The sequence below is a fragment of the Rattus norvegicus genome, chromosome 18, assembly GCF_036323735.1.
Source record: "Rattus norvegicus strain BN/NHsdMcwi chromosome 18, GRCr8, whole genome shotgun sequence".
In the NCBI taxonomy this organism is placed as follows: domain Eukaryota; kingdom Metazoa; phylum Chordata; class Mammalia; order Rodentia; family Muridae; genus Rattus; species Rattus norvegicus.
In genome coordinates this window covers 78,446,040-78,473,902 of record NC_086036.1, presented here as the reverse complement: position 1 = coordinate 78,473,902, position 27,863 = coordinate 78,446,040, and the positions used below count along the sequence as shown (strand labels likewise).

General features: G+C 48.4%; 1 long non-coding RNA gene across 16 annotated transcripts; it reads left to right on the top strand.

The window, feature by feature from the left end:
- Positions 1-402: 402 nt before the first annotated feature.
- LOC102552357 (uncharacterized) lies at positions 403-27,750 on the top strand. 16 transcript variants are annotated; one of them, XR_010059916.1, is made up of 7 exons: positions 403-703; positions 16,779-16,849; positions 21,443-21,590; positions 21,987-22,133; positions 22,413-22,493; positions 23,430-23,756; positions 24,098-24,824. It is a non-coding gene; the product is annotated as an uncharacterized LOC102552357 (long non-coding RNA). The 16 variants fall into 16 exon arrangements; XR_010059923.1 differs by lacking the exons at positions 23,430-23,756; positions 24,098-24,824 and adding exons at positions 16,961-17,047; positions 25,818-26,721 and having other exon boundaries at positions 443-703; XR_010059926.1 differs by lacking the exons at positions 403-703; positions 23,430-23,756; positions 24,098-24,824 and adding exons at positions 13,966-14,647; positions 16,961-17,047; positions 25,818-26,721.
- The last annotated feature ends 113 nt before the right edge of the window (positions 27,751-27,863 follow it).

Genomic DNA, 27,863 nt, shown 5'->3' with positions numbered 1-27,863 from the left:
TTTAAAGGATCAATGGTTAAGCTGAGCCAGGTGGGGCCCCCCTGTGGCCCACCCGCACAGAGGCTGGGGCAATAGAATTGAAAGAGAAGCCTGGGCAACTGAGTGAGGCCTCGTCTCAAAACTAAGAGGCCACAAGGGCTGAGGGTCCAGGCAGTAGAAGAGCTCTTGCCTAAACTGTTGCCAGGACTGGGGTTGACCTCATCACTAGAATAAACACAGAAACAAACGGTGGCTCATGGGTCCCATGACCGGAGCTCTTCCTGCCCCCTGTCTAAAGATAAAAACAGGGAAACGAACCAAACAATGCAAAATTGATTTGAGTTTTTTAAGGATGTGTTTATTTTTATTTTATACGTGTGAGTGTTTTGTCTACACCTGTGCCCTTCCGTGCTTGCAGAAGACAGCGTGGACGCTCTGGACCTGCAGTTACAGACCGTTTTAAACCACTCCTTGGATGCTGGGAATAGAACCTGGGTCCACTCAAGTGCTCTTAACAGCTGAGCCAACTCTGCCGCCCAATTAGTTTGATATTATTGAAACACAATCACGGTCACGGGTTTCTCATGTGACTACAGAGAAGCCAAAGGGAGATGCTCTGCCTTCCGGAATGAGTTGTCCACAGCTGTCTTTGTCCTTGAACATGCTCACAAAGCCTTAAGAAAAACCAAGTCAGTACCGCACGGAACCAGACCCTCCTGGTTGGGTGAGTAGGAGGCACATCTGGCAGTCTGTCCCCTGCCGTCACTCAGACTCCCCTCCAGCCCCCATTCCCACTAGAACATTTTCTACTAAGTTGTACAAAAGGGGCATCGGGATGAGTCAGACCCTGTGCGCATGCGCCTGAGCTTCCCAGGGTTTGTGACTCAATGACGCATTTCTCGGAGTATAAATGGCCCCCATCTCAGCGTCAGAGGCGCATCAGACAGGCCTTGTTTCAGTCTACTTTTGTTTGGTGACGTATCAGGTCAGCCTCTGGGAGCCTGGCATTAGGGATGTGATGTTCTGTGCTTGAGGTAGGAACATGGAGTGGGAAAGACACATTCCACCAAGCAGCCTTCACATCACAGGGCAAAGCCTTTGGTGCAGGTCTTTTGGGGCTGACCAAGGTGAGGGGACCCTTCCTGTGTCCTCAAGGGTGACCCAGGAATCTGGTGACTGCGGAACTGAAAGACCAAATGGGTGGAGCTCAGCTCAGCGATGAGATTGTCACCAGGGAAGGCAGAAAGCAAGTGAAAACCCAGTCCCTGCTAGGTACAATGGCTCCTTCTTTTTTTTTACACGCCCTTCTGGGTCCAGGACCCAGAAGGGCAAAGGCTGTAAGGAAAGGACTAGGTCAGGGGTGGGGGGATGCCCTTCTTCTGCCCTCTGGGTGCTAGGGATGGCGGAGGGGGGAGGAAGGTGTTTCTTATATGCTATGACCTCAGCCTCCATAACCCATTGTGCTTCACAGAATTATTTCTGCCTCATTGTACTAGCATCCGAAACAATGATGTATGTGTGTGTGCGTGTGTGTGTGTGTGTGTGTGTGTGTTCGTGGGTCATCAGGAGGTCAGAAACATCTGGTACCTTCCAGCATCCAGAAATTAGGTACTGTCCTTGGCTGGGACCACCAATACCGACAAGAATGATGAGTCAAAGAGGAACACCGAGTTAGGTCTGTGTCAGGGGAACAGATAGACCAGGTGCACACCTGCAGGTCTAGGGAGGCACACCTGCAGGTCTGGGGGAGGCACACCTGCAGGGTTGGGGGAGGCACACCTGCAGGTCTAGGGAGGAACACCTGCAGATCTGGTAGTGGTACACCTGCAGATCTGGTGGTGGTACACCTGCAGGTCTGGGGGAGGCACACCTGCAGGGTTGAGGGAGGCACACCTGCAGGGATAGTGAAAGGACAGGCTTCTCCAAGGAGGGACACAGAGAGGAAAGTGTGCTATGACAGAGAAATAATGAGAACAGAGGGAGGGATGCATTTGGAGGGCAACATGGTGTCAGGGTGAGAGTCTGGTGGGGTACACGGCTGAACACAGAAGGTAAACTGAGTCCTGCTTGAGGATCACAACATGGCTGGGTATAGCTACTTTCTTCCCTGATTTGACAAACACAGGACAGGATTGATAGAAGGACAGAGGAGAGGAAGGGAGAAGGAGGAAGGAAGAGAGGGAGGAGGGAGGGAGGAAGGAAGGAGGAAGGAAGGAAGGAAGGAGGAAGGAAGGAGGAAGGAAGGAAGGGCGGGATTATTTTTAGCCCACAGTTAGAAGTCACTGCAGGGAAGGCAGGGTGAAGAGGGCAGGCTATTTTACCACATTAAGAGTCAGGAAGCAGAGAGAGATGAACCCGGGTCCCCTTTGTCCTTCCCATTCAGTCTGGTAGAGGGTGCCATCATAATTAGGATGGGTTTTCCCACCTCAGCTTACCCAGTCTGGAGCCTCATTACACAGGTGCCCAGAGCTTTGTCTACTGGGTGACCAAAGGACCAGGGTGGCTGACACTCAGTATTAACTCTCACACAGGGATGGGGAAAGCAGTTACTCCTGAGAGTTAAGTGGCAGAAGAAAGCTGCAAGGCTCCCTGCAGTCTGTGAGGAGCAGGACTGGGGTCCAGGGTGGGGACCCTGGGTTGGGAGGCAACCACTCTGTCCTCTGAGCTATGGGAGTGGGGGTGGGGAGGGCGATACAATTTGTTTTGCACAGCTTGAAAGTCCAGGGGGCCTGGCCAATCCTGGCTAGAGTTTACAACACTCAGGGCTACAACACCCAGGGCTTTGTGCTTCTCTCTAAAATAAAACTTTTATCTTAAAAAAGAAAAGGCATCTAACACAGCGTGTTCCGACCGCAGCGGCATGCTGGATCTCTCCCAGTTCGAGGGGTGGGGGAGTTGTGGGTTCACTGGAGCATGAAAGGAGAGCAAACGGGCTCCTCACCATCCCCTCTCCTCAGCTTCTCTCTGTGGTGAAGACACACAGGAAGTGGAGGCCACAACAAAGGGTCACACAACTCTGTGGATATTTAGAAAAGCCAGGGTGTGTAGCCAGGGACAGATGAACTTAGAATAGAGACCCTGACATTCCGGGCCGCAGGGGAGAAGACAGAGAGATCCCAAGGCCTGGTGTCCTCTGTCTGGGGCAATCAGGCTTGTGTGGAAATCCTGGCTACAGGTCTCCAGTCTGTAGTGAGAAGCTAGTCTCCAAGTGACCTGGAAGTAAAGCCAGTCACCCACAGGTGGCTTCTGACTCTTAACTCCACTCCTCAGGACACATCGGGCTTCTAAGTGACACTAGCGGGCTAGTGACGAGTCTCATTGTACCAGCCCTGTGCTCTTGTTGTTGGAGTTGTTGGGGGCCAATGTCTGGGTGAGCCCTGGGAGCCTAAATGAACCAGGCTCAGCCATCTACCCTCCGCAGGTCACCTGAAAGGTTTGCTCAAGGTGGTCACATTGATAAGAGGAACAAGTAAACAGGCTCTGTGACACTTTCCACTAACTCCATCTTCGGGGTCTGACATGACCTTTAGATTCAAACAGGGACAAGAGGTGGGCAAAAGCAAGCAGGCTTGGTTAAGGTGTTGTCCTGCCTGTCACTGACCCCCGCTGTCGTCTTCCTAGGTGTTCTGACTGATGTCAGAACGGTGTGACATCTCTTCCTGAGAGACACACTTTCTTTCTGGCTGGCAAGAGAACTCTAGACGTCTCATTCTCCCAGTTAGAGACAACAGCTTCAAATTCCAATTCCTTGGAATCCATTGTCTTAGTTCGATGCTGCAGGGAGAGCCAAGTGCCCCTTAAAAAATCTCATCCTTTCTGCCAGCCTTCACATGCCCAGCAACAGGCTGCATTAGAGCACAGGGAACGCCCCACTGTGGAAGGAGTCGTAGCCTGAGGCTTTTAAACGCCGAATGATGGACGTTTCTGTGCTTGAAGATATAAAATGGCATTTCTAAAAAGCAAAACTGAACGGCCAGTGCTGGCCAGTCGCTGTGTGTGTTCCCAGGGTGGAAGCCAGGGCTGTCTGTGGCCTCTGGCTAAGGTTTCACCCAAAGCACTGTCAGCAGTGGGAACGAGGTCACTGATTGTGCTTGGCAGGGGTGGGGAGGAACAGGAAGTGGGCTGAAAAGAAAAGGACTGGATCCAGGGCCGAGGCCAGGCCAGCCCCCGAAGCAGAAGGAATGAGCAGGCTTTCTCCCAAGGCTTGCAGTGTGCGTGGGGCTTGAGGTTCAGGCTGCCACCACCCTGGATCCATGCTGGTGCAGGGTGTGCGTGTGTACTCTTAAGATCTGGGCCAGCCAAGTCCTGAGCACAGAAACCGTCTTAAAAACGATTCTCACCTTCTAGGACTTGAAACGGGCAGTCCTGTTTTTCTGTGCTTTCAGTGTTCGTTTTGGGGGGTGAATGGTTCGAGACTTTCTTCCAGGCTGCCGTTTGCCCCCCCCCCCCCCCCAGATTCTGCTCCCTGCTTTTTCAAGCTGCCTCCATCCGCTGACCATCCCACAACAATTTGCTTCTGGCCTTTGTCTTTGCTGTGAGCTTGAGTGCGCCCCCTGCTGGCAGCCCTTGCCCCGGCATCGAGCTTGTGCTTCAAGAGTTTGCCGAATTTTCTTGCAGGGCTGTGGCCACACCAACAGAGGTCGTCCAGATTTCCTCTGATGAAACCAAAAGCATAAACGGAAGTGGGAGTGCGTTGAGCCCTGCTGTAGCAGGTTTTCTTCTGAACTGAGGCCGGCTCGCAGAAGGAAGACACAGAAAAGGGCCGCATACAACCATTCTTTTTCAACCGAGAGAGTTTTGCGTCTGTGTCCGACAAGAGCTTCTGAAAACCGGCTCATTTAACCTTTCCAAAGATCTTATCCAAGTCTTGGCAGCTGAAGGACGTTTTAGGTCAATATACCAAAGGGCTTTTGTTGGAACTAAATGAAGAATGCCAAAATTTCATTTAAAAACACAGATTCTGAAAAAATGCAACATCAGCACATTTGAAAAAAAAAAAGAAACGGATGCAAAACAGGCGCCTTGAGAGCCCTCCCCCCACCCCAACCCTCTGTGGCCTTTGTGTAAGGGAAGATCTTGGGAGCTGAGAGCTTTCTCTTCCTTGCTGGTGATTTGGCCTCTCAGAGTTTTAAATCGCTGACGATTCGGTGTGTGTGTGTGTCACAGAAAACCAGACTCCTTTTAGCTCAAGGTGGCACCAAGATGGGATCCTGAGGCCCAGGCCTTCTTCAGGAGAGTGAGTGGACTCTGAGGTCCTGGGCCTGGGGATGACCCATGCTGTGGCAAGTTTTGGGTATTCAGAAATTGAACAATAAATATTCAAGAGAAACGATTCTGCCTACGATTCTGCTCCTCGGCAATGCACCAAGCTTTCGAGAGGCAATAAATGAAAGGCTCCTCTATTAAAAACCAGAAGATTAATGAAATCGTGACGTTCAGGCAGGAACAAAACAACCTACGGGCCCAAGACAATGTGTGCAGAAGCAATTTGCTTCTGAAACTCAAAGCATGAGATGCTTCAGTGTACCCCAGCAGCTCTCGGAGAGAGCAAATAAATAACCTCACGGGGAAGAAAACGACCCTTTAAAATGTAGCCTTTTCTCTCCGGGAGGGAAATACGGCAGATAGAGCTGATGGCCAAGATGTATCTAAACTCAAAGGCAGGCACTTTCCATTAGGAATTAGATCGTAAACACTGATCCCCCTCAGGAATCAAGTCAGACCAGCCTCCGCCCGGCTGGGAGCAGCAACTAGACCTCTGGTTTCTGCCTCTGTTCTGTGATTAGAACCCTGGGTCCTGCCTGCCTCACAGCCAACTGCTCTCTTCTGAGTAGGTTGTTCACACAAAGATGTAATGGCTTAACAACCCCCTGACCCATGAGTGTCTTTTTTGCAACTCGCCCCTGTCCAATCAGACGTCACAGCGGAAGGCTGCTGCAGGGAGAGCCTGCCTGTCCTATAATAGCAGCGTTCTCTATTCCCACAGACAGCTGTTTTCCTTTAGTAAACAAACCCATCAGAGTGCACAGCTTAGTTGGGAGACTGACTCAAGGCGAAGGTGCCTCCTGGGGTCGGGAAGCCTAGGAAACACCTGCTCTGAGATTTCAGAAGGACTCTGGCAGCGGCTCAGAATCACCGAGATGAAAATGGGCTCAGCACACACCAATCCTTTGTGGCTCCAGCCCAGTGCTTTTATCCGATCTAGCTCTCAGTATTTCCTGGACTTTGGGTTGTATAGGAAACTGTGGCCTTCTCGGAGGCCACAATCCAAGGGCGAGCTGGCATGAGAGGCCTACGTGGCAAATATGTCCAAGGGCCTTGGATATTAGCAGAGGCTCTTTCAGTTGATATAAAATGTTGAGGCCACCGTGGGTGCCTAACCCCCAGAATTCTAGTATTCTGGTTCTTAAAAATCAGACTGGAACGTGGCACAAACCTTTAATCCCAGCATTCAGGGGGTAGAGGCAGGTGGACCTCTGTGAGTTTGAGGCCAGCCTGGTCTATATAATGAGTTCTGGGACAACCAGAGCTATGTAACAGAGACCCTGTCTTCAAAAAGCAAACATGAAAAGCTTCTCAGAGGCCTGGAGCCACCTGCAGCATGTTCCCGATATTCTGGAAGCGACATGCAGTATCTCCTGTACGGAGGCCACGCTGGGGTAGAGGAAGCAGGGAGCTGCTGTCTGCACTAGATTCCCTCCTCTCCCCATCTGTGCCAGCCCCTGCAATGCAATGGTTTCTGGTGTCTGTGACTGGACTACTCTTTGTTCCAGTAAACAATAGCCTCCCCCACCAACAAGAAATCAGGGTCAGGTGGAAGTTTGCCCTTCCGGGTGCTGCTAACTTGTAGTTTTCTCCTGTGGAATGGAGTACAACAGTCACCCAAGAGTGAAGTTCTGAGGGCAAAGATCTGTTTTACTTACCAGGGCGGAGACCGAATCCTCCGCCACTGTATTTCTTTTTCCTCTCTCATTTCCTAATTGAAAAACTGAGGCTTGGGGGAAGGGGTCGCCGAACTCGGAGAGTGGGAAGTTAGTCTGGGCACTCGCTGTCAGGATCTAAGCAGTAGGCTTACCCTGACCTCTACCCCTCAGGATTTGGAGAACTAGGGGGTTACATTTATGGCTCAGAAATGCTTCGGAATGAAGAGTGAATCAAAATAAGCTCCTCACGTGTGCAGAAGGACTCTCTGCACGTCCAAACACATCTGATCTGAAACAGCCCCAGAGAGATGTGGGAGAGACTTTGTGAACACTTTCTATCCCAGTGCCTCTCCCGTGTGTGTGTGTGTGTGTGTGTGTGTGTGTGTGTGTGTGTGTCTGTGTCTGTGTGTGGTGTGTGTGTATGATAGTGTGTGTGTGATAGTGTGTGTGTGTGTCTGTGGTGTGTGTGTGTGTGTGTCAGTGCGTTGGTGGGTGTTTGTGTGTGTATGTGTGTGTATACAGTTCACAAGGGTGCATTCAGAGGCTAGCAGACAACTGTCTTAGTTAAGATATCTATTGTGATGTGACACCATGGCCAAAACAACCCGGGACGGAAAGGGTTTCTTTCCTCTGATGTTCATATTACACTCCACCACCAGTGGAAGTCAAGGCAGCAACCTGAAAGTAGGAACTGAAGCAGAAGCCATGGAGGAATATTTCTTACTGGTTTGCTCATAATGGCTTGCTCAGCCTGCTTTCTTGTACACCTCAGTACCACCAGCCCACAGTAGCTGCCCCCCATCAGTATTCGGTCAAGAAAATGTACCACAGGCTTGCCCACATACCAATCTGTTTGGGGGCCTTTTCTCAGTTGAGGCTTCCTTTTCCCAAATGACTTCAGCTTGTGTCAAGCTGACATAGAACTCCTCAGCACAACCTCAGGTGTCATTCCTTAGGGACTCTGCCCATCTTATTTTAAGGCAAGGTCTCACTGGCCTAGAACTCTCCAATTACGGTATGTGGGTTGGCCAGTGAGTCCCAGCAATTCACCGGTCTCTGCCTCCCTGGTGTGGAGACTCCCGGGGTACTCCTGGGCCCCACCTTCAGCAGAACAGACTCTCAGGAAGAAGTCTCAGGGCAGCATGTCTGAGAGAGGAAAACCTGAAGGGTGACACTGGTGCACTTTTACCTGCCTGGGTTTTAATAACTGTCACAGAAATCACTGGGGGAGGAGGGAACTTGCTGTTGCTGGCCAGTGTTTCAGTCGCTGGTCACTTCATCTGGGTATGATAGTCCCAACAATTTGATAAAACTTTTTTCCTGATGTAAGGCAGAATGTGATATATTTGTCCTTTAAAAAAAAATTTAAAGTTGCGTGTGAGTGTGTGTGTGTGTGTGTGTGTGTGTGTGTGTGTGTGTGTGTGTTTTACCTGCATGTGTGTCTGTGGACTATACCCATGTCTGGTGACTATGGAGGCCACAGAGGTGGGGTGTGTGTGTCTGTGGTGTGTGTGTCTGTGGTGTGTGTGTATGATAGTGTGTGTGTCTGTGGTGTGTGTGTGTGTGTGTCTGTGGTGTGTGTGGTTTGTGTGTGTGTATGTGTGTGTGTGTGTTTGTGGTGTGTGTGTATGATAGTGTGTGTGTCTGTGGTGTGTGTGTGTATGTGTGTGTGTGTTTGTGGTGTGTGTGTATAATAGTGTGTGTCTGTGGTGTGTGTGTATGTGTGTGTGTCTGTGGTGTGTGTGGTTTGTGTGTGTGTGTATGTGTGTGTGTCTGTGGTGTGTGTGTATATGTGTGTGTCTGTGGTGTGTGTGTATATGTGTGTGTCTGTGGTGTGTGTGTATGATAGTGTGTGTGTGTCTGTGGTGTGTGTGTATGTGTGTGTCTGTGGTGTGTGTGTATGTGTGTGTCTGTGGTGTGTGTGTGTGTATGATAGTGTGTGTGTGTCTGTGGTGTGTGTATGATAGTATGTGTGTGTGTATGAATGTGAGTTCAGGTGCCTGCAGAGATATTCCATTTCCTGGAGCTGGAGTCATAGTCAGTTGTAAAGTGTCAGACATGGGTGCTGAGAATCAACTCAGGTCCTTGTCTGATTGCTTTGCTTGTTTGTTTGTCTACTCGGTGCAAGTCAGAGTCGTCTGAGAAGAGGGGACCTCAGCTGAGAAAATGTCTCCATCGAATTGCCTGTCGCAAGGCTCTAGAGCAGTGCTTCCCGACCTTCCTAGGGGACCCCTCCCAATTATTTCCGTCGCTGCTCCCCGACAGTAATTTTGTTACTGTTTCAGATCATACTGTAAATATTTTTTTGGAGATAGGGTTTTGTCAAAGAGTCATGACCTGCAAGTTGAAAACCACTGTCATAGGGCATTTTTCTTATAAATGTTGGTGTGAGAGTTCCCCAGGCCACTGGAGCAGTGATACCCTTGGGCCTGTGATACTGGGTGGTATGAGAAAGCAGGAAGAAGACGTCTCCAAATGACTGCCACTCGCAAACAAAAAATTAGTGTTCTCCAAGGAAGTCTCACATGGGAAACCAACCATCCTGTAGGCTCCAGTCCGGCTGTAGGTAGCCAACACAAAAGGAAACTCAGCAGTATCTGGAGATTCTGTGTCTCATAACGTTAAAACCAGGGTACTTTTTAAAACTTCACAGGTCCTTTCCGTATATATGACAGTTTCCAGATTTATGGAACCGTCGATGTGTTGAGAGGGTCTTGCACTTACCCTGCAAATTCGGGGCCACCCAGGTGGCCACTGAGTCCATGACGTGTGGCAATGGATTCATTAATCGATTTAAATGTGAGTACGGCTTCCTACAGAGTGGCTGTTTGTCCCACAGCATGGTTGAAGAACTGTGTAGAAACAGAGCATCACCTGAGAACTGATGTTTAAACACCATGGCTTCGCACCACTACGCGTAGGGAGAAGACTTGTCAGCAATCTTAAAAGAAAACGTTTTAGTGACATTTTGTTGACAGACAGGAACAGTGTGGTGGCCCTGGAAGTTCTAACTGATTTTTTTCCTGTCTGAGCAGAATTCCACTCCTCCCCCACCCCCTCATCACAGAAAGCCCATGTCCCTTTGAGAACGTTCAACCCAGCCAGGGCTCTCCATAGGACTTACAAGACAAATTATTTAAAAGCCAGATTCCAGTGTCCACAGGCAACAGGTCTGAACCCAGGCCCTGGAACTTCAAGTCTGGCAAACACTCTGTGAGTTCCAATGCCAAAGCCCCAAAGGAAGGCTTTAAGCTCGTTGGAAAATGTGTCATTTTACATTAGGAGAGAAAGGTGAGCTAGAGGTGTTTCTCTACAGAGAAAAGCTGCAATCACCACGCTTGAATAAAATAAAGCCTGTCTTGAGAATAATTCTTCCACGAATTCAGTTCACTTCAGAGGCTGTGCCTCTCTTCCTGGCTGTGCTGAGCAGGCGAGCGAGTCCGTGGAAACCGGAAGCCGCCAACACTGGGCTAATAAACATTTGCAGGCACCGAGGATGTAGGATCCACCCGGCGACGGCCATGCTCCCATCATCAATCAGCCTCTTTCTTGCTGTCCTTCCCACACTCCACCCCTTGAGTGGCTTCTGGCTTCTTTTTCCAGCTTTCCTTTCAAGTTACCAGCCCTTGCTCCAAACACATGACCTAGAGCTGGCTGCTGCCGCTTTGCTTTGTGGTATTGCCACCCGGGTAGACGTCCTGGAGGTTAGGCAATAACACACGCTCATGTTCCATTACCTGTTGTCCAAACTGGAACGCTTCTCAGTGAACACAACATTGAAGTGATGTCTGACACAGTCCGGGGCAAGTTAGGGCGTACTGCCACCCTAATTAAACATCGCTGCTGTCAGGAAAAAGGGCTACGGGGTCTTCTAGGAGACCAGGACCTCACTTCCGGTCTGCCAGAGGCGATACTGGACTTTGCTGCGTACCCCGAGAGACGTGCTCAGCCAGAACCCCATAATGTCAGCACATTTGGGAACGAAGCATTTCAAGATATATTTGGTTAAGATGAAGTCATGCACCTAGCGTGGGCCTGACATCCACTGACAGGTAATCCTTGTAAGAAGAGTAAAGAGACTCAGACTCACAAGGAAACCTCTGTGTGAGGACTGGGCAGAGATTAGAGTGATGTTTCTATCAGCCAATGGCTGCCAGGGATGACCGTAGCTGCAGGAAGCAGCGAGCAAGCAGCCTGGTGCTACCGGTGGGTTTGTTTGTTTGTTTTGTTGTTGTGTTTTTAATTTTTGTTTTTTTGTTTGTTTGTTTGTTTTGCACTATGACTATTTACTAGGTGGCTTTCAGAACCTCACAGAAGTTCTAAGGGCACCCGCACTCCCCAGAGCCTTCTAGTCAATGACCTCTCAGGAGCACAGGGCTTGCATCCGAGTCCTGAACTAAGTCCCACCCTTGCCCTGTCCTCCTGAGAACCCGGGGACTGGCCTGCTCCTGTGCACCTATGTGGGTTATGCTGTTATCTCCTTTCCCGCGACTTTCTCCGAGGAGCAGAAATACAGAAATGAACGACATGGTTCTTTCTTTGGAAGAAAACGGCTGAAATTTGGAAGAAATGCTGAGAAAGATGTGGGATTCGGCTGTATCATGTTTTTAAGACATTTACAATCTAGGGCAAGGAACAGACTTCAAATGGCTCCCCCATTTGAACATTCTATTTCTAAAGACACTGAAATCTGGTTTATAGCGCCCCCTACATCTAGGAGGGCTGGAGAACCATAGCAGGAGCTAGGCATGGGCTAGCTGGACCCGCTCACCAGGAGAGTAGAACAAAATGGAACCGGAAATAGGAGTAGCCGTGTCTTCTTTCCAAATATGCATGTCACAGTGTCTGCATGGACAACTTTCTGGAATCAGTTATCTCCTTCCACCGTGAGGGTCCTGGGGAATTGAACTCTGGTCATCAAGACTGGCTGCAAGCCCCTGTACACATGGAGCCATACCACTGGCCCTTGTGATAATGTTTTGATCTCTAATTAGATTTATTTATCGTGTGTTTGTGTGTCCCCGTGAGCATGCCATAGAACATGCGTGGAGGTCAGAGATCATCCTTCAGAAATCAGTTCTCTCCTTCCACCACGTGGGTCCTGGTTGTCAGACCACTACTGGCCCAGCATTATCCAAGAGCACACCAGGATCAGAGAGCAGTAATGGAGGAGCGGGCATGCTAAGGAGGCAATGCCAAGCATGGATTCCATCACATAGAGTGGACCTTGAGTCCAGTCAGAGAGTGATTGGTAATTCCCACAGCTTCTACCCCACCTTTATACCAGCATATCATTCGGAAAGGTCACCATTGTAGACTGACAGGTTGGAGGCTGAGGATGAAGGTTTCTTAACATCTCCCACGAGGTCAGCAGTGGCAAACCCAGATGAGGTTCCGGGAAACAAGGTGGCCAACCAATGTCTACACTGTGGATCCACCCTTGTGGATGTAGACATAAATTTCTCATCCAAATATCAGCAAAGTGAATCCGGGATTGGATCAAGAGAATTATTCACAGTGTCTAAGTAGATTTATCCAGAAACTCTATCTTGGATCAACATTTTTTATTTATTTACTTTTTATATATAAGTACACTGTAGATGTTTTCAGACACAGCAGAAGAGAGCATCAGATCTCATTACAGATGGTTGGGGACCACTATGTGGTTGCTGGGATTTGAACTCAGGACCTCTGGAGGAGCAGTCAGTGCTCTTAACCACTGAGCCATCTCTCTAGCCTGGATCAATATTTTTGAAGAGCAAACAATAAAATGGACCATGCTAACAGACTAGAGAATAAAACACACCTCGATCATCTCAATAGATGTAAAAAAAATACTACTTAATAAAACCAATGCCTTTCCACCATTAAAACGTCCGTCAACCCTGGATGAAGAGCAGCTTCTCAATTTCATGAGTTTCTCTGGGGAATCCCACAGCTGCCATTTGTTACTGCGGAAAGACGAACAATTTTTATGGCCAGAGTCAACAGCGCCTGCCACCTTTTGATATTGTCCTGGAGGGATTAGCCAGTAATTAAGCCAGATGAAGGAGTAATTATTTATGCAGATTAGGTAGGAGAAAATAAAAATATATCTGTGTGCAGGTGAAATGACAATATACATACAAGACCCCAGACGACCATTTAAAAACGACTGAAACCAAAGCAAAAACCCAACAGCAACAGCGAAAGCCGCTGGGGTTCACGGGAGACCCATGTGGTCAGGAGGTGGATGATCAGTGCACAAGAATTAGCTGCATTGCCATGCCTAGCAATGAGCCATCGGAAAATAAAATTAGGGAGAGCATTTCATCTATTTATATCTTAAGATTCTTTTTTAAAAAAGGATTGGTATGTGTGTGACCCTCCATGAGTCTCTATGTACAACATGAGTGCAGGAACCCATGGAGGCCAGCAGAGGGCATCGGAGGGCCCGGAACTGGTATTACCGGTGCATGTGTAGCAACCTGATACGCTTGCAGAGAACCAAACCCAGATCCTCTGCAAGAGCAGCAAGGGCTCTTAACTTCCGAGCCATCTTTCCAGCCACTATTTAGTTTACAGTCACATTAAAATAAACGTAGTGATAAATTTAACAAATGCTCATACGTACACTGGAACCTATAAGACGTTGTTCAGAGAAATGAAGTAAAATCTAATTAAATGAAAAGGCACCTGGCCTCGCAGATTCCAAGACTTAATACTATTAAGAAGGCAGAATAATGCCTTTCCCCTTTCCTCCGCCATTGTGCGCACCGCGCCTGATTCCGTGTCTCGCCGTCTTGCAAGACTTTCAGAAACAAGAGATTCCTGGCCAAGAAACAAAAGCAAAATTGTCCTATTCCTCAGTGGATTTAGATGAAAACTGGTTAAAAAAAAATCAAGGTTCCTAAACTGTCTTGGGGGAATCAGAAAGGAAGCCAGAACTAGAGTCTTTTCAATAAAGCACCAAGGCTACATACATACCAGCCCCTTTGGATTGACTGACTGCCCTCCTTCCCAAGGCACGATCATCTCAGCCCTTCTTCCCTTCCTCCCTCCCTCCCTCCCTCCCTCCCTCCCTCCCTCCCTCCTTCCTGCTTGACCCATTTTCCCTCTTCCACAGTATGCTCAATAAAGTAAATTTTAAAAAAAGGGCAAATAGCAAAGAGACTATGGATTCAATGCAATCCTTATATATACACCCCCATTCCTTGCTAGTGCTGGCGACTGGACCCAGGGTTTTGTACCTGTGGCTTACCAAAACTTAGCTGTTTATTTTCTGAAAATATGTTCTTAAATTTCATTTGGAAATGGCAAGGGATTCCCCCCACCGAAAAAAAGCCAAAACAAAGAGAGGGTTTTACACTGTCCATTCATAAATCAGAATGACTGAATGGACTTACAGGAAACACATGCATCCCCTCACCCACAAATTAAAGGCTGAGATGGCTCTCGGAGCTGAGGAGATGGAGGTCTGAGGCGTCCCTTCCGTCTGCAGCCAGTGAGTCTAAAGCGGTAGTATAGGGCCGGCTGGCAAGCCAGGTCAGCAGGTAGCGCACGTGCCATCCAAGCCTGATGACCTAAGTTCTGACTGCTGGGCGTCACGGAGCAGAGAACCAACTCCCGGAAGTGGTCCTCTGACCTCTACATGGGCTGAGGCATGCGTGCGCCTGCGCATCAGGTGCGCATGCGGATAATAATGACATCGATAGAGCACTACGCTTGTTCCTGGAGATTTGCAAGACGCCAGCATCATCAGAAATGTGAGGACAGTGGATAGCATCTTCTTATGCATGTGCCTCTTTGGTTAGTGTAAGGACAGACGGTTCCCAGGGGCGTCTGCAAACAGCACATGTTCCATCAGGAAACCTTAACCTTAGCTCTTCCTGATCTAATCTCTAGTGTGTGGCTTCTGGATTGAATCGAGCCTTTTTCCCAGCAGGCAACAGGAACAGAAGTAGTTGCAGGCTTCTGTCTGACAGGAATGGAGATACTCATGTGTCTGTAGCACGTTGTGCCTTTTGCTTGACTTTCGTCCATGGGAACATTTCTAAGTTCCTGGCTACTCCTGGCTTTGGGGAAGATGGGCTAGCAGCTTGGAGCAAACTGATCAACCCTGGCATCTGGACCTGGCCTGGGACCTTCCATCATGTCGAAGGAGGACACTATCTACAGGATTAACCCTGAGACTGCACAGGGTGATGTGGGAAGGAGTCGCTGACATCTCTGGCATATCTGTTCTTCCTACATTGTAAACTTTGACACAACCCTGTCTATTTGGCCTGGGAGAAATTAGCCTGTGAAATTATCTGTACCAATCCACAACCTGGTCTACAGTTATCTATAGCCATGTCCACATACAATATAAAACGGTCTCTACATAGGTTCTGTAAAACACACACGCAGACACACAGACACGCACATATAGACACACCCACACACTCACACGACTGGGGTAGGGGATGGGGAGGAAGGGAGGGAGGAAGGGAGGGAGGGAGGGAAGGAAGGATGAATTCTGTAGCAAGCCATTGACTTGAACCCCAACATCTGATCCGAAACCCGAAGGTTCAGAAGAATGACAAAATGTCCTCACGTTGGAAGCAAGGTGATGTTCAAACCCATCCATTAGCTATTCTGTGGGCCGGAACTGGAATCCAAAGAAGGCTCTCCACACAGTAAGAGCCCGATTGCTCCTCCTGGTACTCAGAGAACTGCTTCCTCTCCCCTGCTCCGAGTTCCTCACGTGACCTCCCGGAACTGGAGTTCCTGGCGGTCTCCTGAGTCCTCCCTCATTCCGTGCCCTCTTTTCATTCCATAGCCTTCCAATGAATTTCTAACCTCAGTGCCATGTCTCCACCATGCAGATCAGGCCGTTTGGCCCCAGCCAGACTAACCTCCCTCCTCCACACAGGGCCTTTTGGAGCTCCCTGCCATGCTGGAATAGTCTCCGTGGACCTGGGACAACAAGAAAGCTGTCTTCTGGGGGTTCCTGTGAACCTTTCAGAACTCACAACACCCCCCCCCTTATAGGCCTGAGGTGCTGCCCTCGGCTTGCTATTCTGCTGTCCTCTAGGCTCAGGTTGTCGCTTGTGATTTGCCTGCCTGCACGTCTGGAAGGTAAAGCCCTCAGGGCGGATGAAGGATCAGGATGAAGGCTCAGATGGCCAGTAGTGAAAGCCTAGGTAAAGGAGCCATGGCTGGTGAGGAGTGTGTCCTCAGAAAGACACAGCCCTCCCAGGAACTCCACCAAGGACAACTTCCAACACCTTCTGTTTGGCTTAAGAATTCCACCTGCTCGGGGCTGGGGATTTAGCTCAGTGGTAGAGCGCTTACCTAGGAAGCGCAAGGCCCTGGGTTCGGTCCCCAGCTCCGAAAAAAAGAACCAAAAAAAAAAAAAAAAAAGAATTCCACCTGCTCGCTAAGGAGCTTGACACATTGTTCCACAAATGAAGATTCCTAGACAATAAAGGACGGAGCTGTAGATTATAGATTTTGAGCTGGAATGTTGGTTTCCTGCCCTCGAATCTGTGCTCTTTTGTCAGAACCAACTGCCTGGCTGGCTCCTCCTCTTCCTCAGGCTTACTAAAGCAGAGACTGGACCGGAAGCCTTCCCTGAGATGGCGGGTGGGGGTGGGGCTTAGGCGTGGACGATGCTTGGGAGGCGTGGTTTGTGAATGCCCTAGTTCTTTTTCATCTGGCTAGGGAAGATTGTAGCACACACTCGCTCCTAATTCGATTTTGTTTTATCCTAGAGAAGTCATATAAAGGAAGGAATGAAAATTGACACTCCATTTTATTTCGTATGCTTTTATCAACACATTCTGTTGGGAAAAAAAGGAGGGAGTGTCTGGCTCACAATTGCATTTTTTTTTTAATTTGTTCTGTTTTGTTTAGGCAGAGGAGTGTTTGAGGGCTCAGCATCTCCTTGGCTCATCCTGACTGGGTTCTAATCCTTGGCATTTGAGGTGAGTCTCATCCCATAACACAAACTGTAGAGAGCATGTCCTCTTATCATGTGGTTAGTTTCCATGAAAGTGGACACTGTGGAGAATCCTAGGCAAACCATTGTTTTGCAGTGGCAAGTGCTTGCTTGGAACAGCCAAAACCCAAGATTCTTGGGTAGGAAATCAAGAGCAGATGAGAGTGCGAGAACATTCTGGAAGGTATTGCAGACTATAAGGAATAATGTCTTGACACAGGGCTTGATCTCAACCATACCAACATGGCTGGTGACCTAACTCAGCCGTTTCTGGATCTGGGCCCTCTCATCTGAATTCTGTATTAATTTTACTTAATTTCCTATACAACCTCCCTATATAATCATAACGCCTCAGACCACACCTAGGTCTTGAACCTTTTAGAAGTTTCTATAAGAGCCCTCAGATCTTAGGACTCACTCTTTTGTTCAAAGACGTGTTTGGCATGTGGTCTGTCGGGGATGTAACTCTGTGTCATTCATTTTCATGGTGATGGACAGGCCCTTCATATAAATCTCATTATTTTTTACCCGTTGCAAGGGTTAGTTTTATATCCATTTGACGCCAGCTGGAGTCATCTGAAAGGAGGGAACCCCAGTTGAGAAAACGTCTCCATAAATTCTGGATGTAGAGCATTTTCTTAATAGTGATTGATGGTGGAGGGCCCAGCCCATTGTGGGTGATCCCATCCCTGGGCCAGTGGTCCTGGGTTCTGCAAGAAAGTAGGCTGAAGGGGTTGGGGATTTAGCTCAGTGGTAGAGCGCTTGCCTAGCAAGCGCAAGGCCCTGGGTTCGGTCCCCAGCTCCGGAAAAAAGAAAAAAGAAAAAAGAAAAAAAGAAAGTAGGCTGAGCAAGTCATGAGGAATGTTGGTACCAGGGACTCTGGTATTGCTATGATAGATCTGACAATACTTTTGTTTAGAGGAATGTGGAATTTTGGATTAGAAAAAAAAGAAAAAATATATGTATATACATATACACACACACACATATATATACACATACATACACACATATACATACATACATACATACATACATACACACACACACACACACACACACACACACACACACACACACACACACTCTGGTCCCCAGTGTGATGGCTTATATTGACTCTCAACTCAGCAAGATCTAGAATTACCAAGGGAGCAAACTCTAGGTTTGTGTATGAGGGGTTTCTTGATCAGGTTAACTGAAGAGGGAAGACCTATCCTAGCTGTGAGCTGCACCATCCCCCGGGCTGAATCCAGATTGACTATTAAAAGGAATGAAAACGCATGCAGCTCCACCATTTCTCCCTCTGCTTCTTGGTTGAGGATACAATGTATCTAGCTGTCTCAAGCTCTTGCTGCCATGATTTCCCTGCCATGAAATACCGTGTAAACTGTGAACCACAATAAACCCTTCTTTCGAAAGAAAAGGAAAGAAAAGAAAAGCAAGCAAGCAAGCAAGCAAATCTGTTGAATCCTTTAAATGGGCTTAATGGCCCACAGTAGGAAGAAGTATGTGGAAGGAGAGTCATTTGGTCTGTGGGGGTCTGGCTCAAGGGGTTTCAGAGGAAAAAGGATGTTAGTAAGTAGCTTAGACATTGTTCTCGTGACAGTTTGGCAAAGAATGTGGCTGTCTTTCCCCCTTGTCTGAAAAGTTTGACTGAGGCTAAGTAGAAGAGTTTTGGATTTGACATCATAAGGAAAACCTCAAAGCATGCTGGTATTGACTCTGTCATGTGATTTATTAGTGTTCACTCGTATGATCCTATCATGAAAGGAATGCACTGAGCAAAGAAAAATACAAAATGTGCGATTCGAGGACAAAGGGGGCACCAGGAATGGAATGGAGCTAAGTCCTACGTCCAAGAGATAAAAAGATTGAAGAAAAGCAGGGTGTTGAGTGGAATTAAGGGAGTGGTGACTTCAAGGCAAGACCCCACCCAGCTAAGCTTCCAGCTTTCAAAGGGGAATTAAGGAAGAGTAAGTAGGAATTAAAGAAAAGGTTAGGGCTAGGTGTGATGGCCGCATTAATTCCAACAGTCAGAAGGCAGAGCTTGGCAGATCTCTGAAATTGAGGCTATCCTGGTCTACAGAGTGAGTTCCAGGGCAGCCAAACTTAGGCAGTGAAGGAAACCATGAAAACCAGAAAGCTGGTGAAGATTTAACTGAATGAGGGAGGCCATCTTCCAGCTCCAGCAGGCAGAAGAGCTTGGCAGCTTTGCCCATGTGGCCCTGGCCTTAGAGTCAAGGATAGAAGGAAGGGGTTTTGGAATCTCCCTCCAAGACTGAGGGAAGCTGCCTGCCGAGGCCAGGTGTGGCAGGGGTCTCCCTGCATGGACGTCTGGAGAAGCCACTGTTGAAATTGTGAAGGTGAAGCCTGGATTGCCATGAAGACACCCAGAAATTTTGAAGATGCCAGAGTTGTGGGATACCTGCCAAGGAGAGCTTCTTCGTGGGAGTGGAACCAGCCCAAGAGAAAGAAGCGTGTTGCAGTCAACAAAGCTAAAAGGAGTCAGATATCTGAAGAGCATGTTGACATCAGATGGGGAGATGCAGAATTTGGAGTTTGCCCAGCTGGTTTGCAAATTTGCTTTGATCCAGTATTTCCTTACTATGTTCCCTTTCGGAATGATAATGTTTATCCTGTACCATTGAGAGTGCGTGATCTAGTTTTGTCCTTTTGTTTTTTGTTTTTTTGTTTTTTAATTTTGATTTTACAGGGAATTACACTTAAGAGATTGCATGATTCTCAGAAGAGACCTTGAATTTAAGACTTTTAAGCAAGCCTGAGACCTATAAACTGTGGGAACTTTTGAGGTTGGACTAAATGCATTTCTGCATTGTGGTATGGCTACAAGCCTATGGGGGAGTGTGGGGGGGGCAGGAAGTGGATGTGGTGAATAAGAATGACCCCCATAGACTCCTGTGTTTGAATGCTTGGTCCATAGAGAATGGCACTAAGAGGTGTGGCCTCGTTGGAGTGGGTGTGGCCTCGTTGGAGTGGGTGTGGCCTCGTTGGAGTGGGTGTGGCCTTTTGGACAAAGTGTATCACCGTAGAGGCAGGCTATGAAGTCTCCTGTATGCTTAAGCTAGGCCTAATGTGGTTCAGCCTCCCGATTCTTGCAGATGAAGATGTCAAACTCTCAGCTTCTTCTCCAACACCATGTCTGCCTGCCTACTGCTATGCTCGCTGCCGTGATGACAGTGGACTAAATTTCTGAACTGTGAGCCAGCCCCAAATTAAATGTTTTCCTTTATAAGAGTTGCTGTGGTCATAGTGTCTCTTCACAGCAATCAAACCCTAACTAATAAGGAGCATCCCAGTAGGCAGCACCCTCCATGGCCTGTGCTTCAGCCCCTGCCTCCAGGCTCCTGTCCTGTGCAAGTTCCCGTCCTGACTTCCTTAGATAGTGAACAGTGCTATTATTCCCTCTCAAGTTGCTTTGGTCATGGCATTTCACCACAGAAAGAGTAATCCTAACTAAGATACCAGTTTAGGAGTTTCTTGTTCTCTTTTTGCATGCACTATAATGTTATCTCAATGTTATTTACCCGTGTAATTACGTACACACGCATCAACTGCTGTATATCATAAGCTGTACACATTCTATGAACACAGAGTCCACTTCGCAAAAGAGCTACGAATTAATTCTTTTCAACAGTTTCACTGTAAACCAGAGACTTGAGAGGCAGAGCTCCTGCCCTCTCTCAGCTTCCTTCCAAACCTTCTTTTGACAGCGAACCATCCTTTAGATGACATTTTTCCCTCCTGCAGCACCACCTAGATGTCACAGCCTCTGTAAACCTTTGACACAAAACATCAATTCATGTCAGATGCTTAACATGAGGCCCCTTTCAGGACGGTATTCAAGCGCTTTTTCTCTCGTGCCTCCCCTGATTTCAGTTGTGAAAGCTGTTCCCCTCTTTAGTGTGCTCCCTTGTAAAACAGCAATGTCTTGACTGGCTCACATCTGTCGTGAGGAGTAGCCCATGAAGAAGAATCCAAAGCCCTTTGTGAGGAACAGAACATTCTATAAATGGGCACTGAAAAATAATCAAGACATTCAGGGATCCAACAGGCCATGGAAACTCCATAGCAACAAATGAGACGTAATTACTGCAGGCCGGCTATTTCCGAGCTGCGCTCTCGGGCAGCCACAAACCGAGCATCTCTGCTCCTAGTTAACCCAGGTCAGGAACCGCTGCTTCCAAGAGCAGGGAGGTAGAGCCAGGCAGGACCAAGAGGAGGTGAGAGTGTGTTCCCTCTCCTCTCTGCTTGCTGGACACTTTTGCAGAGACCTTCTCAACAGGGCCTCAGAACTCCTCACCAGAGATACTGTGGTCCTGGTCATCCAAACTGTGTGCCCGATTACCCAGGTTGCTCCACAAGAGGTGTTTTCCCTCCAAGAAGCTGTGCTTATTACCAGCGCATCCTTACCTCTGTGGATAGACAGCTTGGAGCACTGCAGGAAGCCAGGCTGAGGAGAATAATAAGGAGAAAGTCCACGTCCTTACTCCATTTCGGAAACAAGACTCGGGCCCCTGGTCAGGAATGTGTGGGAACTGAAAACCATTCTCTTTCCCAGCTGTTTATGGAAATGGTCACAGTCAAACGTGGTCCCATCCCACTGCTGTTTGTCACACTGGGCAAGAAGAGGTCCCGGGACCTGTTGCAATAGTAGCTGGAGACGCAGCTCCCGCTAATGCTCTCAGGGACACCTGACAATTCTCAGGGTAAGAGGGAGGTGGGGGGCATCTCTTTCCTGGGGAGGAGCAATGACTGTGTCCTGGTCCACAATGTCCCCATACCGTGGAAAGTTGCAGGTACCATCTTAAGCATCCAAGTGGGATACTCCTCTCGGGAAGAGGCAAGTGTGGAAGGGAACGTCCCTCAGTTCTCTCTTCCCAGGACTGGCTTCTGATGTCATGGCACATCTCCCAAGCTAGGCAGGCCTCCCTCTGTCCCATCAGACACTTGGAGAGACTTTAGGGAACTCATTCTCACAAACAGGGATTTCTGAACTAATGTGCTCTTTGCCCTGGTCACCATCGAGGAGGGTAATCTGTTAGAAGGTGGCTTTGCAGGGGTGGGGTGGGGGCGAATTCAGCCAATTCAGTTTGTTTCCATAGTTACAAGACATCCGTGCTTTCTCCCAATTCACAAACTGTCAAGAGGGGTACGCCAGCTGCCTGGTAACTCTACTGTCACCGCCACGTGTACAGATTCCCTTAACATCCGGATGACTGTGGATACTAGTTAGCAGTCCTAATTTTGATGTAAGTATCTTCTAGGAAAGACAGTAGCAAAGGACACCTGTACCATAACAGCAAGCACAGACCCTGGGGAATGAAACCCTGGGGAGAGGAATCCAGGGTGTGAAACAGTATCAGCACCATGGTTTAGATGTAGCCCCACAGGCTCATGTGTTTGAATACAAAATGGTGGCACCATTTTGGAAGGATATGGAGCCTTTAGGAGGCAAAGTCTCAGAGCGGGGCCTTGAGGTTTGATAGCTCAGCCTCACTTCCTGTCTGCTCTCTTCTTCCCTACTGTAGGCGCACTGTAACCAGCTACCTCACACTGCTCCTGGCATGCCTACTCTTCCACGGTGGACTATATCCCTTCCTTCTTAGATGGTGAGCCAAAATAAACTCTTCTTGTCAAGCATTTAGTGACAACAGGAAAGGTAGCAGAAATGTCAGCACTGGCCGTACTGCCCTGGGACATTTCTCTTGTCCAGACCCAGCTCACTGGCTGGTGGGAGCCAGCCGGGGTTCATACACCATAATGATACATTAGCCCTGATGGTGCCAGACAAAGCTTTCTCCCCACAACTGTGTGTCTATGCTCTTTTACCTGTAGTTCCCTTATCCACAAAAGAGTAACCCCTGCCTCGCTGAGAGGATTGACCGCCACAGATAAGGGATTTAGGATAGCACACGCCATGCAGAGAGTGACAGATAGATGCCAGCCCTGTGCCACTATCTCAAGAGCTGTGAGAAGCTGTGGTACAAATCAGTGTGAATTATGTCGGTATACCAGAGGTGTGCAGTGGAATTTATGGCTCTCGGAGGATTTATGGTGGCGGTGTAGTGCTTGAAGTATAAAAAGCGGAGAGCCTTGAACGTGAACCAATGTGTTTGCTGCCCTCAATGACACACTCCTCCACCCGAGGTTACCAGTCAAGAGTCCCAGAGCCTTAGTGGGCATTGCCACACAGTGAAGACGGAATCTTAGGCAGCCTACTCCAGGTTTCCCCCCATGAGTCTAAGTTCTTATCAGGAAGGTACAGTGATGACATAAGCCTCCTTGGACAGCAAGAGACATTTAGGTAGATGTCTGCTATCTAGGGAACAGATGTCACCAGGCTGAGGGAGGTGATACCTTACGATACTCATAGAAAACTGCTGTCTAGGCCCTGGACGACTCTCTGCTCAACCCTACCTGCCCTTGGGGGCTGGAGGTAAGGTGGAGTGGAGTCAACCACACAGACTCTGGGAGCAGGTGAGAAATGGTACAGCAAACTCCTGCTGCTGTGAGCTCCTTTAATACCCGCCACTTGTGCCCTATAGGTCCCAAGAAAGTGTCTCTTCTGAACACCAGTTCCCAACTGGCTGACGTTGTCTGCAGCAGCAATCCTTGGTCTCTCAGGCAGTCTTCAATTAGGTCCTCCTTCAGGAGATGGCCTTGCAGCTGCTCCCCTCCCCTGGCATTTACGTGGAGGCTGTGTGCTGTTCCTCCTACAGAAACAACCATGTTCTTTTTCATACCCATAAGTCTGCACTGCACTGTGAGCTAGTTCTGTCCTGGGGCTAAACTGCTCATGCTGGTCCTGGTATAGCTGAATCTACACTGTCAGCTCGACAGGATTTAGAGTCACCATGGAGACACATATTTGGGTATGTCAGTGGGGCCGTTTCCAGAAAGTGAGGAGGGAAGACCCACTCTGAATATGGACATGTTGCTCAATGGGCCATGGTTCTAGACTGAACTGAAATACTGAGCACTGACACCTCTCTCTCTCTCTCTCTCTCTCTCTCTCTCTCTCTCTCTCTCTCCATCTCCTTCCCCTCCTCCCTTCCCCACCTCTGCTTCCTGATGGTGGGCACCACGCAACCAATTATTTCATGATCTTGCTGCCATGACTTTTTTTAAAATATTTTATTTATTTATTATATATTATGATTACATTGTCGCTATCTTCAGACACACCAGAAGATGGCATTGGTTCTCATTTCAGATGGTTGTGAGCCACCGTGTGGTTGCTGGGATTTGAACTCAGGACCTCAGGAAGAGCAGTCGGGGCTCTCAACCACTGAACCATCTCTCCAGCCCATGACTTCTTCTTCATGTTGGGTCATACCTTCAACTGTGAGCCAAAATCAACCGTTCCTTCTACCACAGCAGCAAAAACGTCACTGACGCAGTCTTCATGGCGTTCTCGGTCACTTTCGAACTACGTGAAATCAGCTAGTCGGTTCCTGAAGAGAGACAGCTTCATTTCAGACATTAGGGCCAACAAGACACGGATGAGCCTCGCTGAAAGTCCCCAGTGGCAAGGGGAGTGGACTTACTATGCCAGCTTACCACCGGCGCTCCCTCAGTGGGCACCCAACAGTGAGCAGGAGCAAGATTCCACCAGCAAGGAGGGAACGGGTACTGAGCGAATAGCATTGGCCAGTGCCGAGTCCTCCCTCTCAACCTTGACACGAACAACTGCTGAGATGTGTAACTGGAAACTCTCCATGTTGAACCTGGAGTAAGAATGGCTCTGTTTTGGGCTGGAGAGCTGGCTCAGTGGTTAAGAGCACTGATTGTTCTTCCAGAGGTCCTGAGTTCAAATCCCAGCAACCACATGGTGGCTCACAATCATCTGTCATGGGATCTGATGCTCTCTTCTGGTGTGTCTGAAGACAGCTACAGTGTACTTACATATAATAAATAAATAAATATTTAAAAAAAAGAAAGGTTCTGTTTTCACAAGTGGGCTTTCTAACAAAACAGAGAAGCCACTGGGAGATTCACCTCTGGCAGGGCTGCCCAGAAGAAACCCGTATCCTCCACTTCTTCATCTGTGACTGACAGAAGTCTAGGGCTGAAGTGACAGAAACCCAAGCTCCAGCTGCTTAGGTACAGGGAGGAAACATATTGGCTGTGTTAGCTGGGCGTGGCAGGGCCTGGAGGCACAGGAGGGAATCCATGTTCTTGGAGGCCTTAGAGCTCATAAACCAACTGAAAAAACATACTCCTTCGAAATGCAAACAATTCTAAGACTCTCTGAGAGGCCCAGGTCTGCATCTCATGTTCACTGAGGCTGAGGGGAGGTCCAGCTGGACCATGTCCGTTCTTGGCATGAAGGAAAGAGGAGAATTAGAACCCCTGGGCCATGCGAGACGACGAGAATGAGGTTATTAAACACTCACAGGAGGTGGGTAGGTGGATGTGGTGTAAGCTATGAGGAGGATTGCCTGCCCCCCCCCCCCATCACTTTACCACCATGGATTTCTTGAAGCTCAGGTCCTGGTGTGCCTTGCACAGAAGCGGGAAGAGTGGTTGGCTAAAGGGCAGGCTCTTCATTTTTCTCCTTTGCTATGGCCTGGGACAGGAGCTGACACCTGTCAGACCCTACTGGAGCAGTTGTCCAGTGACTTCCATGACTGCTACTCCGTCACATGTTAACTCTGCTTCTTACAGATATGTGTGACTTGTCATGTGCTCTTGAGGTGACTTGAGCCTAATTCAAGAGTGCACAGGACACAGCTGTTGGTGATAAGGAACATTAAATGGGGGCATCCTCTGAACCTCTGTTGTCTGTAGAGGGAAGTGCTATGCCCACAAAGAAAGAGTGGATTCCCGTTTATGAGATCTTTATGCCTCCTGCATATGTCAATGTTGTCTGGGACTTAATTCCCCTAAAGTTTGTGACTGTGTGACTACACGTGCTATGGCCCTCTTTACAGATCCAACAAGGCTCTTGTGGCTTCAGGATACAGCGAGGAGGAGGAGGACATTGGAAGAGGAGCCACATTGGTGAACAGAGAACAGTGAGAGCAGGGAGGAGCAGCAGCCATTGGGGACGACTCTCCAAATGCCTAGCACGCCAGGCCTGGGGTGCAGAAGAAACTCATCAACGGCAGAACTCGACTTCTCACACTTCAGGGGGAAATGTCAATCACAGCTCAGGAGGGTAATGTCATGGCATATTTGAGATGGTTCATAGATGGCACCTCCTCATTGGATCCTCCCAGGGGCAAAGGAGCAGTGGGTCTCTCCCAGCCTTTTTTCACAAGTGTGCTGATGTCACTTCTGGGGGCTCTAGACTCGTGACCTCAATGTCCCTGCCCTAATGCCATCACGATGAGCATGTCTCATTGCATATGAACTTCGTGTGTCTCATTACATATGGCTCATAACATACATACATTGGATGACGCTAACATCAGACCACATGTGTTGGTAATACTGACTGTCACCTTGACAGGTTCTGGGGTAACCTAGGAGATGAACCTTGTACTGGCTGGTTCTGTATGTCAACTCAACACAAGCTGCAGTTATCACAGAGAAAGGGGCCTCCCTTGGGGAAATGCCTCCATGAGATCCAGCTGTAAGGCGTTTTCTCAATTAGTGATCAAGGGTGGGAAGGCCCATTGTGGGTGGTGCCAACCCTGGGCTGGTGGTCCTGGGTTCTATAAGAAAGCAGGTTGAGCAAGCCAGGGGAAGCAAGCCAGTAAGCAATATCCCTCCATGGCCTCTGCATCAGCTCCTGCCTCCAGGTTCCTGCCCTGTGTGAGTTCCTCTCCTGACTACCTTTGGTGATGAGAAGCAATGTGGAAGTGTAAGCTGAATAAACTCTTTCCTTCCCAACTTTCTTCTTGGTCATGACGTTTGTACAGGAATAGAAATTCTGACTAAGACAAATCTTTAGGCACATGTGAGAGTCTGTAGGCTGACTTAACAGAAGCAATGTTGTCGTATAATTAAAACAATGGGCTTTCTTTTACCCCTGCACTAAATCCAGCACCGTAGTGCCCCAAGACATCTGTTAGATATCTTTATCTCAGTCAACAAAGTGTCTCACCCACTTTGCTCTGTCCCCTATCACACTGCCAATGGCTACTCTTTAAACCTGGTGACAATCTCTCTATCCATCTAGCTGTCAAGGCATGTTACCACCATGCCAGACATACATATTCAAATTCTGTGGCGGCACAGTGTATCCAGCTACCACATATTCTCTCGAATTCAACTAAATTGCCACATGAAAGAACACAAAACACAGTAACTTCTGATCCAATTGATAAGATAGAATCGCCCACCTAGATAAGATATATGTTGTTCATCTAGACATACAAGGCCCTGTACACATCCATCCCTTAAGAATATTCATAGGGGTTGGGGATTTAGCTCAGTGGTAGAGCACTTGCCTAGCAAGCACAAGGCCCTGGGTTCAGTCCCCAGCTCAAAAAAAAAAAAGAATATTCATAACAACCTGTTTGCAGAGAGGAATCTTAACATCTGCCTCCGTATTCTCTTGGCTGCTCCTCTCCTCTTTGCTCTAGTCTTCTCCTCTTCTCTAAAACTTTTCTCCCACCCATCCTCCCTTCTTGTCCAATGACAGGCCTCGTTCTATCCTGTACCTGCCTCACCTGCATAATGACATCATCCTACAAAGCAAGAAGATGAAGCACCGTGGCCAACACCATCCAATGCACTGCAGATCTTGACTGAAAAAAAGAAGAGGTGGTGGGTCCAGAGAGAGGTCTCTGGGGAAGCCCTGTGAAGGATGGGAAGAGAAAACAGACTTTGACCACATATGTGCAGGACAACACATGTGCCCCTCCTGTCACATGCACATAAACATAACACTGATGACCATTAAAAGCTTTTTAGAAAGGCGGGTGAGATGGCTTAGTGGGTTAAAGTACTTGTCACCGAATCTAATAACCAGAGTTCCATCCCCGGGACCCATGATAGACAGAGAGAACCAACTCTCAGGGGTTGTTCTC